General features: G+C 44.8%; 1 protein-coding gene across 5 annotated transcripts in view; it reads left to right on the plus strand.

Annotated features, from left to right (window-relative positions):
• SAMD11 (sterile alpha motif domain containing 11) overlaps positions 1-14,180 on the plus strand; it is a 188,869-nt gene that overhangs the window by 7,993 nt on the left and 166,696 nt on the right. For all 5 annotated transcript variants that reach the window (XM_075113790.1, XM_075113797.1, XM_075113796.1 and 2 more), the window contains one exon: positions 1,113-1,218. The gene's annotated coding sequence lies outside the window, so the exon portion shown is untranslated. The remainder of the gene's footprint in view (positions 1-1,112; positions 1,219-14,180) is intronic.

Raw genomic sequence — 14,180 nt, forward strand, 5'->3', positions numbered from 1 at the left:
AAGTCTTGGAGTAGGTCTGCTCTAAATTCTGGCCCAGGCAGTCTCCAGCCCTGAGTCTGTGTTTCGTGGAAGAGTGCAGCCTTCGTTTCATCCTGCTGACACATTATGGTATGTTAGTAGAGAGATGAGGGAATTCTGCGATATGGAAAGGATAAAAGAAGTCTTCCTGAGACGAAATGGCTTCTCTCTCTTGATTCGCCTTTCCTTCCTTTCTCCCTGTCCTGTGTGGGGCTCCTGCTACTTTCATTCCACCCATCATCATCTGCTTAGAAACTGGAGGAACAGCAACAACTGTCGGAAGTCTATGAGACTGCGACTGCTCAGCAGTTTGCAAAACAGGCCTTGAATATTACCGCCAACACTAAAAGCCCTGCAACTCCAAGCCACCAGCGGTGTATGGAGTGGGAGGTTTAGACTCTTCTGTCCCAAGGACTTGCTCTGGAGATGGCTGAGCTTCTGAGATCCAGTTAAGCCTTCTCAACACAATCCCTCTTACAGGATGAGGGCACAGAAGTCAAGGGAGCCTAAGGAAACTGGGGAGATCCTACTATTTAGCCAAATCTTTTTCTTTTTTTACTAGGTTTGGTGAGAAGAAGGGAAGCAGGGGCGCTGGCTGGGACTCAAGGCTGAACTGGATTATTGTTCAAAAAGCCTTCATGCACATGCAAAATCAAGTTTATACACAAACATTACAAGTGTTTTGCCTTCTTCCTCGTCCCCATGCTGTTATTCAAGTGGTTTATTAGGGAGGTCACACAGTGGTGGCTAGAAGAATTATTCCAGCAATGCTGACCCGGAGTTCAGTTCTCCCTCACTTCCCATTTTCAGTTGGTGCTTTCAGTTTTCCAACTAAGGTCTCTGTGTTTTGTATCCCTTTGCACTTTCAGCCACCAGTCATCTCATCTTCTCCTCTAACATATTGCAGAGGAAGGAGCGCCTTAGCGTTCATTTATCCCGTGACATTAGAGCTGAGGCCTTGTTGCCCTAGCTGGAAGTGGGATTCTGTTGAAAATGTGGGAGGACCTTTGCACATTTTCCCATTCAGTAACTGCTCTTCAGCAACTGCCTCCAAGGTGGAACGTTTCATTTAAGTTTTCCCTTTATTATTCTAGGTTCACTGAACACAGTGAGTGAAAACTCCTGCCTGGAGCACAAAAACTTGCAAAGCAAAGCTCCTCTACATTGCTGATGCTCGGTGGGATCATCAACAGAAGCGAGGTATGCAACACCTGGGATTCAGATGCTCTCTTTGGAAATGGGAATTCTGGAACATTGGGTCATTTTCCCTCCGAATGGGTGGGGTGACAAAATATTACTAATCTTGCAGAAAATGCTTTTTCACCACCTCTTAGCCGCACATCTGTATCTGTAGCCCTGAAAACCACTTAGCATGTCATATCCAATGTATATGCTGTCCTTAGAACACTTGTCTCCAGACCTCCCTAGAGTTTTCATGCTGGAGACAGTTACTGGCCACCTTAAACCTTGACCAACTCTCCCCTGTGTCTGAATATAGATTTTAGAAAATTAAGCATAGCACATGTCTACTACAAAGCAAGTCTAGATTCCCAAGATTCAGGAATCTACTGCACTCCCCGCTTCTGCTCCACAGGAATTGGAAGGAGTTGGGGAATGCTGCCAACGACAGAATTTGCACAGAGAAGCACAATGGTAAACTGCTGCTAATGCATACGCCGCAGATGTTGGTTTGGGATCTGGGAGCATACAGGGCATACACAGTCTGATTAGGGAATGGGGACTCTCTAGATAAAACTACACAGCCAGTTAATGTACCATCTAAAAACTACTTTTATACCTGGAAGATATTAGTGTCTGTCATTTGGGCTTTTACTTTAGAGTCTAATAGCTGGAGATTTAATCCCTTATTCAGAGAAGTAATTATTGTTCATATAAATAGGTCTGTTGGAGTCAGCGAGCTGAGCTCATGGAGGGAGGGATAGTCGGTTTTACCAATTCAAGTCTCTACAGCATCGTCCAATGTGCGATGCAGTATTTAGTACATATAGGAATGGTGAAGTATATTACATTTTTTCAATGGTAATCTGCGGAAACATTCAGGTTCAGGTGCTGACTGAGGACACAGCCCTTCACATCTACATGTGATACATGTGTCTGCATCAGGCCCTTGCCAATGAGGGGTTGGATGGCAGGACATGGTTCCCCCTGAAACCAGTATTATGCCGGGTGAGCCTACTTTGGAGCTGGGATCTCAGTCTTCAAACCCCACAGGTAGTTGCTGCTAGACCGCCTGACAGGGTTTTGATGAAGCTGGAGCTATAGTTTTGCCTACGGAATAGAAACATGCATCAAGTTTTGTGTTCCTTAATTTTTAACAGCTAAATACATTAGGTGTGATTTCTGTGGCTTGAAGCCAGTGAGGTTTGCGGGAATTTATAATGTGGTGGTGTTTACTTGCCATACCAGCTGGCAGCTGGGTCTGAGGGGGATCCTGCAGTGCTCACACCCCTACCTTTCAAAGAGCATTCCTGGCAATGGCGCTGGGGTTGCCAGGCCAGGCCAGGAAGCAGACGTGCAGCAACAGAGCTGTGATTTTTAACTTCCTTCCACCTCCGTGTGGGGGAAGTCCATCGGCCATCAAGTGAAAATACTGCAGCCCATCTCTGTGGAAGTGTGGAAAAGGGGATGCTGGGCACTTGGAGAAAGAGGAGGGACCATGAAGAACAAAACCTGAACATAATCACACACTTCTTGAAGCTCACACGAACGCAGTATCTAGGTGCCTACTGCAAGGTAGCACTTTAGGTACATCCCTGTTTATTAAAAAGGGATACTTTTTTTTCATCTGAGTGTATGATGCATGTGGGGTTCAGAGAAGAAAAAGGTGTGTGGGATGAGGATCTGGTTGTGATCATTGTTGCCAAAGAAGCCAAATTAAGGAAAAAAAAGAAATGCAGCTGGGGGATATTATTGTTTATGTGCAATCCCATAGTAGCCAGAAGCTCGTATCACAGATTAGAACTATGCCATAATACACTGAACTCTGCTCCTCTACGGCCCTTAAATTCTTGTGATTGTGTTTTTGTTTCTGGTTTTAGTTTTGCCTTTTTTCTTGATGCTCGTTTGTTTTTTACTATTGTCTCTTCCTCTGGAGTTTTATTGAGTCTGCATTTGGGTGAGATTTTGAACTGCAGTTGGTGCTGCTTTAGCTTTGTTGCCATTTAAGATAATAAGCTGGTCTAATTCTGTTCACAGCATACTGGCTTCTATAGGAATGGAGTTATGCCAATATTGGTAGTTTTGGAAAATCATTTGCAAGTGTGTGCCAGACTCCTGGAGGGTTTGATGTTTAAAAACAGAGAAATTAGAAGAAAATAATGGGTCCCAGTGATCCAGTTCCTAAGCTGTTCATTGTATGACCTTAGGCAACTCATCTAATTTCTTTATGCCACAGTTTATCTATTAAAAAAAATAGGGATAATATCTATTTATCTCCTGCAATAGGTTGGGAAATGTAATAAATGTTGGCAATAAGCTTTTGATCCTGTAAAAGTAACAGAGAACAGCAAAAGATGGTATTATTTACAAATTCATGTTTCATTTTTCATGTAGTTGACATTGTTATGGTGCTATTTGGAATTAAGCTGATGCTAAATAGTTCACTGAAACAGAATCCAACAGACTCTCGATCCTGGCATGTGGGAGGTTCTAATGTGACTCAAATTTAGAGTTTCTCTTTCATTTGCTTAGGCAGGTGAATTAAGTCTTGCTGGGCATGCAACCCCAGACAGGTCACACTGTACAGCTTCCATGATCACACTTACCTGTTCTCCTAGTGCCACCAGTCTTCTCTGGTTTAGGCACGTTAGATACAGCCCTGGGAGCCACATTTAGGTTGACCAGTGGCCTTTGTGTCCTCTGTCTTTCTGTAGGTGATCCTGTGGTTTTGGCTTAGTCAGTGTAGAGAAGGGCATTGACTGTGCTCTGCTTTTATATGAAAACTGGTCCATAAACAAAATAAATCGCAGACCCAGCTGGAGTTGGAGCTGTGAAAGCAAGCAGCACTGGAAAATGAGCCTTGTTTAGGGAGATTTATTGAAATGAGCCATATACTCACACCAATGTATATTATCTGTGTGTGGATGCTCACCTGTATCTGTACATGTGTGTATACTAGAAAGGTAGAAATCTAATGGTCATAGAGTAACCATATAAAGCTTTAGGGAAGAAATGAACATAAATGACATGGAAAGTATTTCCTTCCCTAATTATAAAGTGAAAATAAATATATAAAAAAAAAGGAGGGGGGGAACTCCCCGCCACCATCCGTGTACATTCTAAGAACAGAATACTGTCAGCTGGACCACAAGTGCAAGCAGGGAACGTATCTGGCTCCCAAGGCTTTCACAGGACTGTGGTCTGCCATTCCCCTACAACATCAAATTGGATGAGGAGAGCAGACCCCAGATGAATTCTCCTTCTCAAGGTCCCACAGACCTTCTAAACACCTGGGGGGTTTCAAAAAACACGTAGATGTGGCACTTGGGGACAGGGTTTAGGAGGCCTGGGGGTGTTGGGTTGACAACTGGACTTGATGATCTTAGAGGTCTTTTCCAACTTCAATGATTCTGTGATTCTATGAAGGGCCTAGAGGGTACATGTGCATCAAAGAGAACAGGCAGAATCGTGCTATACAGAGGGGGAGAATTTAATTTAGGCTTTGAAACACCCAAAAGGGGATTAATACCCATAATTTAAAAAAAAAAATCTCCTGTCCATTAGAAAATCCTTTGCCTACCTGCAGCAGAGAGGAGACTGGGAACTGAAGAGAATGTAGGATGTAAGAGCAAACTGTAACTCAGTGAATTAGTCTTAACTATAGCGAAAACAGCACTTGTGTAAATGAGGCCCCTAAGGGCCAATAACCAAGCAGTAAAATGTTACAGGAGGGAAGTAAGTCAGGGCTATAAACCTGGGAAGTCAGGACTGGGTAGCCAGTATCTGGAGCATAAAACAGGCGAGATTAAAGGATGACAGATGAGGGCTGGGAAGGATACGTGAATCCTTACCAGCATAAGGATTCCAATTCCTGTGGCCTAAAGACAGGCTTGTTCCTCTGAGTACTGCCAGGTACCAGAAAATGACTGAGATGCCCATGGAGAACTTGTGAGGAGAGTAGAAGAGTGAGCGAAGGATGATAAATAAAATAAGGAAATATAATCAAATCAACATCGAGTGTATTTGATTTAAAAGGACACCAATGAATAGAGAAGGGGAAGAAAGCAGCAGGGTGAGAGTTGCTGTTGGATGGGACTGTGGCTTGAGTGAGATATAGTGCAAGCCCTAAATTATCATCATCATTTTTTTTGGCTGGGCTGTGTTGTGACATCAATACCAATTTACACTCCGGGTGAGTAGCACTTACTACCTTCTTGTCTTCATAAATTGTGCATTGTCCTTATTTATTTGCTTCCCTGTCCCCTTCCTCTCCTCCTGCGTTGCCTCTCTCCTTGTTTATAGGCATAACGGGGATGGTGTATCCTTGCTATGTCCTTGATGAGTTTGACATTTAACCCCAGTTATGGATCCCCTGCTCCACTCTCCTTTCTTTTGTGCCGGGTATGGGAATGTTCAACTTGTATCCTTTCTTGTGAGGAAGACGGTGTGTACAAAAGGAGGCAAGGTTGGCATTACTCTTGATAGACCTGTTAGTGAGTGATTCTTTTGTCGTCATGCAGCTGGTATTTCCATGATACTTTCTGTTCCTCGTGTCTAGCCAGGAGTAGACGTGTTGGCTATTCTGAGTCAAAGCCTTCTTCCTGACATCATGTGGCATGCATTGAAAGGTCATAGTTTTTATACTTGCTTTCTCTTTAAGTTTAGTAAGCCACCTCATATTGTGAAGTCCACAAAAGCGCTGCTGTGGCATCACGAGATATCTTCAAAACTACCTTCAAACATGGAGGAAGCAGGTTGCATCATGGCAACCCCAGCAGTGCCTGGAAGCAGGTCTGCTATTTTTGATATATCCGTAGAACAGAGCTACTCAATCTTTTCACTGTGTGGACTAAATTCTAATAGAGAGATCATTTTGCAGGTTACCTGCCTTCCCAGAGCATCCCTTTGATGCGTATTGTAATATTAAAAAGACAGAGCATCTATCATTTTTCTTTAAGCATAATATAGTAGCTGAGGGGAAAAAACCCATTATAACACTGACCACATTATCTTAGGTAACTACAAGATATATCTTTCTGCTGTTGAAAAAGAACATAGTTAGAGGGATAGAACCTATCTGATTTTTTTTCTATAAATCTGTGTTGGAGTTTACATTCCACAGAAAACACAGCATTGAGAAAGAAAGTGTGGAAGAAGCATTAGAAGACAGTAAAATCAAGTGTATCCCAAATAAAAATTCAGGCTTGAACTGTGAACTTCATGGAACTTTTGCAAAAGGGTTAGGAAGTAATCTGAATAGCCAACAAGTTGGAGAGTTTCATTGTGGGTCTTAAGAACAGTCTGTCCCAGACAAATTGATAGATCCCAGCTACAGCAGAGTTCTCAGAAACTGGAGACAGATAATGTGTCTGGCCTGCTGTCGCTCACCATCCCCTTTCTCATCTTAAATTGATTAAAAATTAAAATGGGGAGGAGCTGTTGATACTCTCGAGGGCAGAGAGGCCCTGCAGAGAGATCTGGACACATTAGAGGGCTGGACAATCACCAACCATATGAAGTTTAACAAGGGCAAGTGCTGGATTTTGCACCTGGGGCGCAGCAGCCCTGGCTGTAGAGACAGCCTGGGGAACGAGGGGCTGGGGAGCAGCTCTGCGGGGTGGTTCCTGGAGGCTCTGGCCGACAGCAAGTTGAACCCGAGCCCCCAGCGTGCCCTGGCAGCCCAGGGGGCCAGCCGTGCCCGGGGGGCACCGAGCCCTGCATCGCAGCCGGGTGAGGGGGAGATTGTCCCGCTCTGCCCCGCGCTGGGGCGGCCTCACCTCGAGCGCTGTGGGCAGCGTTGGGCGCCGCAGGACATTGAGGGTATAAAGGTACTGGAGAGTGTCCAGAGGAGGCCACGGAGTTGGGGAAGGGTTTAGAGGTGAAACCGTACGAGGAGCGGCTGGAGTCCTTGGGTTTGTTCAGCTGGAGCAGAGGAGGCCGAGGGCAGCCTCATGGCGCTCTGCAGCTCCCTCCCGAGGGGAGGAGGAGGGGCAGGGCTGGTCTCTGCTCTCTGGTGCCCAACGCCAGGACCCGAGGGAATGGCAGGAAGATGTGCCAGGGGAGGGTGAGGCTGGGCATTAGGAGAAGGTCCTTCCCCCGGAGGGTGGTGGAGCCCTGGCACAGGCTCCCCAGGGAGGCATCACGGCACCAGCCTGGCGATGTTCCAGAAGCACTTGGACAAGGCCCTCAGAGACACAGTGTGAATTTGGGGTTGTTCTGTGCAGGGGCAGGAGTTGGGGTCAGTGATCCTCATGGGTCTTTTCCAACTCAGGGCAATGTATGATTCTATGAGAAGATTTTCTTATGTGCTGTTTTGGCGTGAACAGTTAAGACCATCTGTCTTGAAGAGGGGAAGAAGGTGAAATTGAGTTACCACATTTCCTTGGAGGAAGAGGAGGACTTTCACTTGGCTGATTACCTTTCTGGAGCAAAGCTGGAGATGCGGCAGTCTTCTTTCTTTGTTTTCTCTCTACTCCTTGTACTCTCTCCTTTTTCTGTAATGTTGAAAAGAGCACTCAGCTTGGTGTAGCAGAAAGAGGATGAAGTGTCTATATTAGATAGACGCCGTATAATTTAGCAACTTCTTTCGTCCCCCATTGTGTGCCAAAGACTAAAGGATTTCACAGGTTGACTATCCACAGTCAGGTATCTAGAAAGGACCCCTGCAGAAGAGAGAATGTTCCTTAGAGCACACTGCCTATTTTTTTATAAATACCCTTGAATACGTACAATTAAAAGGAGCAAAAAGCATGCCCAGGATAGCAGGGGACTTTATCTTGCTATCAGGTGAGGTTTTTGGGTACTCCTAGTTGTTGGTATAAAGGAGGCTAGGACTGCAATGACAGAAAAGATGAACAATGTCTGTCTGGGTTACCAGTTCAAGTTTCTCTTATCCCTAGGACCAAAAGGGTATGAAGGGTTGAGCTGTATGTTCGTGGAGCCACATGGTTAGCTGTTCTTGCTGTAGGCTGAGATCTTACTGCAGGATTGTTAGCTGATGACGTGACTTTTGGGTTTTTTATATTAATTCCCACTGTCACTTTGTAGGAGAAAGGGTGTCTGTAACCATTAACAAGAATAATTATGGAAGGAGAAATCTTGATTTGGGACGCTGATAAGCTGTCATTTTATGTCAATCAGCAGAGATGCACTCGTTTTCACTGATAGTTTATGTGAAACCACTGGATTTTACACTTGAAACAGCTGAGTTGTGCACAGGTTCTACTGTTCCGGCTTTGTGACTGGGTCAGTGATCAAATGAATTAGAGAAAATCCATTTGGAAAGCGAATGTGTGCCAACTTCCTTTTTCAGTTTCATTTGAAAATCTGATATAAATTAAACTGAAATAAGTCTGAATCAAAAAGAGACACTTTTTCAGTTGCTTAAAATCACACCTTCAATTGATCTGATATCCCTCAACATATGGGATAACTCTTAATCTCCCCATGAATTGAAGTTTGGCTGTCAGAGGGGCAGATGGTAAAGCTGAAACTAACAGTTCTCAGAATTACCTGTTCGTGATGTTGTAGTGGATAGCTCTTGGCTGTGGCATGAGTGTTAAGAAGTAGAATAGAGCTCATACTGACTGGTTTATTTTCAGAGCATGCTGTCCACACTCACCCACCCAAAGTCGTTCTCCCATGACAGAACCCGAGGAAGAGGGTGATAACACAACAGCAGCATACTGTGAGCAAGTGCTCACACACAAAGTCCCATTTAATTGAGAGGGGATTTCTATCTGTGTAAGCACCACTGTTGCACAGAAGGGTGCAGAAAATGGAAAATACAAAATATCAGTAGTAAACTGATACAAAATATCAGTAGTAAACTCGAGACAGAGCGAAGGAGGGTGGGAGACCAAATTCGTTTCGGAACGCCTCAGTCAGTGTGCGCTATGCCTTTGGCACGCAGGTGCCAGGTGATGGGCAATGTCACTATTAGGAAAAGGACAGAGACTTCTCCTGTGCTAAAGGATTACGGATTTAATCTCATATTTTTCCTGCAAAGGTTTTGGTTTGTTTGTTGGGGTTTTTTTGAGAGAGGGGGTGTTCCCCCTCTCTCTAGCCTGCCGCCTTCTGTAGGGAATCAGTATGTAGACAGTCTCCTAGGACAGCAGCTGCCTGACGGTACCCTAGCTGTAAGGTCGTGCCCTAGCATAATACATTGAGACAGTGGGTTAGAATATGCTTAACCCTGTACGGGTGCACAGGGAAGAAGATGGATGCAAGGAACTTTTTACTGCTGCCTCTGTGCAGGGGGCAGGGAGGAGGCACCATCTCTGAAACTCCTTTTAGACACTCTTTGGTGCTGTGGGAATCTAGTCCAGACTAGAATGGAGTCTAGCCCCAGGCACAGTGCCCTGGGGAACAGCTGCCAGTGTTGAGTCCTCCTTTAGCTTTCCTACCCACCCCACATAAGCAGAGACTTGCAACTCTAGCTTTTCCAACAGTACCAAGTTTCAATAATGCAAGCTAATTGCCAGGATGCAGCTGAATCACCTGCCAAAACAATAGAGCAGTTCTTTCATTTCCATTTTCTGCCTGCACTAAAGGTAGAGTAGGAATTAAAAACCTGGGGAGCGCTACACCCTCTCAGGCTGCAGCTGAGTGATGGGAATATTTGGAACTTCACTGCTAGCTCTGTGGTTTGTTTGACTTAGGGGAAGCAGGAGATGTAGACCTCCCTAGCGCCCCATGCAGAATAACATGCCTTTCCTTAAACAGTGCTTTAGTAAATATTCTGGGTAAATACTGGGTAAAAACTGCCATGTTAGATTTTCCTGGAGGGAATTTTCTGGGGTTTGTAACTAGTCTTGGTGACAAGGGAATCTCCCTATAGATAATGACATGAGAGCAGTGTCATTTCAGTTCTTATTGATGCCATGGTGTTGGATAGATATGACAGAATAACTTGGCAAGAGGTGGTGGTCTGGCGGACCGTAGATACCCACACACACTAAAAAGACATAAAAACAGCAGCAGTAACTTTTAAGTTTGGATTTTCCAAGAATGAATGTTGAGCAGATGAAATATGCGATTAGTTCACTATGTTAAAGGACTGCAACCCTTTTCATTCGTTGCTCATCTGCATCAAGAACATATTAGAATCATTGTTTAACTTTAATTGGCATTACAGAAAAATCACTCTCCCAATTTTATTTCTAAACCTCAATCCACCCAACACATCTGTACATGAACGGCCCCACTGTATTCACTAGCATCAGTAGTTAATAATTCTTAGCTGGATTAAATCATTAGGCCCTGATCCTGCTAACAGTATTGCAGTATGGGTAACTTTACTCAGGGTTTAGCTGAACCGAGATTTGTAGACCCGTCTGGGTGGAGCTGTTTGTAAACAAATGTTTGCTAGACTTGAGGTATTCATGAAATCAGCGATATGGTTCATTTGCTTGGTATTAAACATTTCTATAATGCTGAAAATTTTGGGCACTGAGCGAGCTAAGGAGCATCTGAAAGGAGTACGTTTGTGCATATTTCATCATACAGTTCTTGTACGTGAAAGATGCCTTAAGTTAAACTGTGTTAAGTCATTCTCTATGGCTAAAAGCATCTACAGACATTTAGATTGTCTTTATAATACTGTATAGGTGAGATCTGGTTATTCAACATGCAGAAAAAGCATCTAGATTTTAAATGTAGGAATGTCAGGATGGGGCCCAAACCTTGACGGGTCCTAAGACGTTACCTTCCTTTGGAGTATCAGGCACTGCCTGCTGCAGGAGGCAGGCTGAATGCTGAGCTCTTTGGAGCAGTGATATCGTCTAGGGGCAAAACTTCCCTTCTTCTATAAGAAGCAAAGCATAACTTTCAGATAAATGATAAACACCCAATAATTTGTGCTTCTAATAGAAATGCCAGTGCTCTGTGAGCTCCTTGGCATTGCGGCAAGCCAATTTGCAGTAGGCACCAGGATTGCCCAGTTCCCAGACACCCATCCCGGTTGTGGCTTCTGTGGTGCAATCAACCTGGATCAGGGCACGGGTGTTTTTCCTGTGTCCATAGCTGACTCACCCAAAGCAGTTCACATGGGCCTCTCATGATCCTAGAGACACCATTACCTCACACAACACTCCTGGGCTTGATGGCTGACGTTACAGGACTGTTAGTTGGGCCAAGAGGACAGGTTCATGCCATAAACACATCACCTTTTTGCTCTGGAGGCTGAAGCATTCTGCTAATCCCAGGTCTTACAGACCAACTTCTCCCTCCTGCCCTCCTCATGACCCCAACCTGATCTGGACAAGCCACTCCTCCTGAAGGTCAGAGATAATTCATGTGGTGTCATGCTGTGTCATTCATGATGAGTGACTGAGTTGGTATGATGAATGGGGAAGGGTCAGTTAGAGCGCTAACCCTAGGAACAAATTTGTGGGGCCACCACTGTCATTTTATTTAGGGTCTGCACGGAGCCCTCCAGGCTTTCTGCCTCAAGAATGAACAGCCCGTCCCTGAAAGGAACTTAGCTTTTTCCTGAGGGGCTTTTTCCCCCCTGACTCTTGCAGAAGAAGAGAGCGAGGAGCATTTGCAATTCTGTAAAAAATTATGAGCACAAAGGCTAGTCCATCTAATTGATAAGAAGCCTTAAATCTCGTTTTTCAAGGGTTTATAATGTGGCACTGAAAATTGCTGGAACCTGGCATTCAAAACTCATCTAGGGAGCAACTCCTTTCTTCCCATCTCTCTTTTTTAAAAAGAGGTTATTTTCTCACATCATCACCTCTTGTGCTCCACGCTCTCCCCCCACAAGTTGTAATTCCTGGCAGAGTTTTTCAGTCAGCAATCGCTCATGAGGGTTCTGGGCTCTGCCGTTTTTTTCTCCCAGTGGGAGCTGCATCCCAGCTTTTTTCTGGAATTAAAAAAAATTAGGTCCTCAGGATTTTCTTGCCTGAAATAAAGAACAAATGATGCAAAGGCTCGAACAGAGATTTCTGCAGTGCTATATGTTCATCGTACCTATGGCCTACACGTTAGTTAAAATCACGTCTGCCAAGGGCCCACAAAAACGCCTGTAAGACAATTCATTTCCATTTTAAATCAGAAATGATCCCTGTTTATTTAAGGGTTTTACTCCACGGACTATACCAATGTAATTGAAGCCATATAACTTCTCTGAGCTATGCTAAGATAAAGCACATATCATGATGGTATAGCTGCATCCTTTTAAGGGTTCTACTGATAGAACTTTTCTGATAAAATTAAATTCTTCTCTCCTCTCTCTCTCCCAAATATCATATTAGTACGCTAAAAGGACTTTCAAAGGCCACACCTGAATTAAGAGACTGACGTAGTTGCCACCTTCTGGGTTTCAGTGTTTCCGAGCTAGCGCAGCGAGTGCTGACATGGAAGAGGGTCGTGTTCCCGGGGCCAAAGCGCTGTGAGTGCAGATGCCTGAGTTTTGGGGGATACTTCTCAGCTGTGTTAGGGCCACCTCCAGGGAAGTTGTGGGATGGACTGAGAAGCAGAATCCTACCCATTGGACGTAGTGCTATTTTCTAGCCTTCCTCAGCTCCTTGCCCCAGGAACATGCTAACACCACGCAGAGAGGAATCTCTGCTCCAATGCGATGAATGTGGCCCTTTGTACCGAGCAGGTGAATTTCATTACGAGGTGTGAAATTTGCCACCCCTCCTTAGGCAAAGTTTTCACTGAAGTCAATGAGAATTTTGCCGGGATGAGATCTGCATTGTCAGGACTCTTGCACCCTCCTGGCTTCTGCTCGCACAGCAGTATGACTAAAATTCTCCACGCTTATCTCATTGCTGTTCTTTATTCAGCTGTTTCGGCAGGGCTAGCATCGTGTCCCTGGCTAACAGGATCTTACCCTGGGATGTGCTTAGGAAAAATCACCTCAGATTCTACTGGAAAGTTTGCCTGCCTCAGGTCTACAGGCATAAACACAAAGCCCCTTTCTCATTGTCCTGGCTTCAGCTGGGATAGAGTTAAACTCCTTCGTAGTAGCCAGTATGGGACTATGTTTTGGATTTTTGCTGGAAACAGCGGGTATAATGCAGAGATGTTTTAGTTGTTGCTAAGGAGCGCTTACACTGGTCAAGGACTTTTCCAGCTCCCCGTCCTCTGCCGGGGGCACAAGGAGCTGGGAGGGGACACAGCCGGGACAGCTGACCCCAACTGACCAACGGGATATTCCATACCATATGACATCATGCTCAGTATATAAAACTGGGGGAAGAAGGAGGAAGGGGGATGTTTGGGGTGATGGCGTTTGTCTTCCCAAGTAACCATTATGCATGATGGAGCCCTGCTTTCCTGGAGATGGCCGAGCACCCGCCTGCCCGTGGGAAGGAGTGAATGAATTCCTTGTTTTGCTTTGCTTCCGCGTGCAGCTTTTGCTTTACCTGTTAAACTGTCTTTATCTCAGCCCATGAGTTGCCTCACTTTTACTCTTCCGATTCTCTCCCCCGTCCCACCAGGGGGGAGCGAGCGAGCGGCTGCGTGGTGCTTGGTTGCTGACTGGGGCTAAACCACGACATTCATGTTTCTGTAATTCCAAAACAACTTAAATTTTAGTAATAAAATATTGCAGGTATTTCTTCCACGATATGGATTAGGCTCCCCTTAGCCGCTTAGGCGACGCAAACATAATTTAAATGGCAGATAGTTTTGTCATTTGAAAATTAGCTATTCTGTATCTGCAATAATCCTTTTCTTTTTTTTGTGGTTGTTGGCATGGAAACAAGCGTAGCCTGCAAGTCCTTCTCCAGACACCTTTGTCACTCCAGTAGAAGTCAATGGGAACCTGTGGAAAGGCTCTGCAGCTCTGAAAATCGGATGTCAAATACCTCACTTGTATCCTCAAAGAGGATCTGATTTTGAAAATAAGCTTCATTCTGAAGAAAGTCAGTCTTGAAGTAGCGACCTGGAACAGTTTGAAGTCCGGATGTATATTTGGAGTTGAGGATAAATATTTCAGGCATACCAGCTCCTTCCACACCGCCTGGTTC

This window comes from Phalacrocorax aristotelis, chromosome 19 (assembly GCF_949628215.1).
Source record: "Phalacrocorax aristotelis chromosome 19, bGulAri2.1, whole genome shotgun sequence".
NCBI classification, from domain to species: Eukaryota; Metazoa; Chordata; class Aves; order Suliformes; family Phalacrocoracidae; genus Phalacrocorax; species Phalacrocorax aristotelis.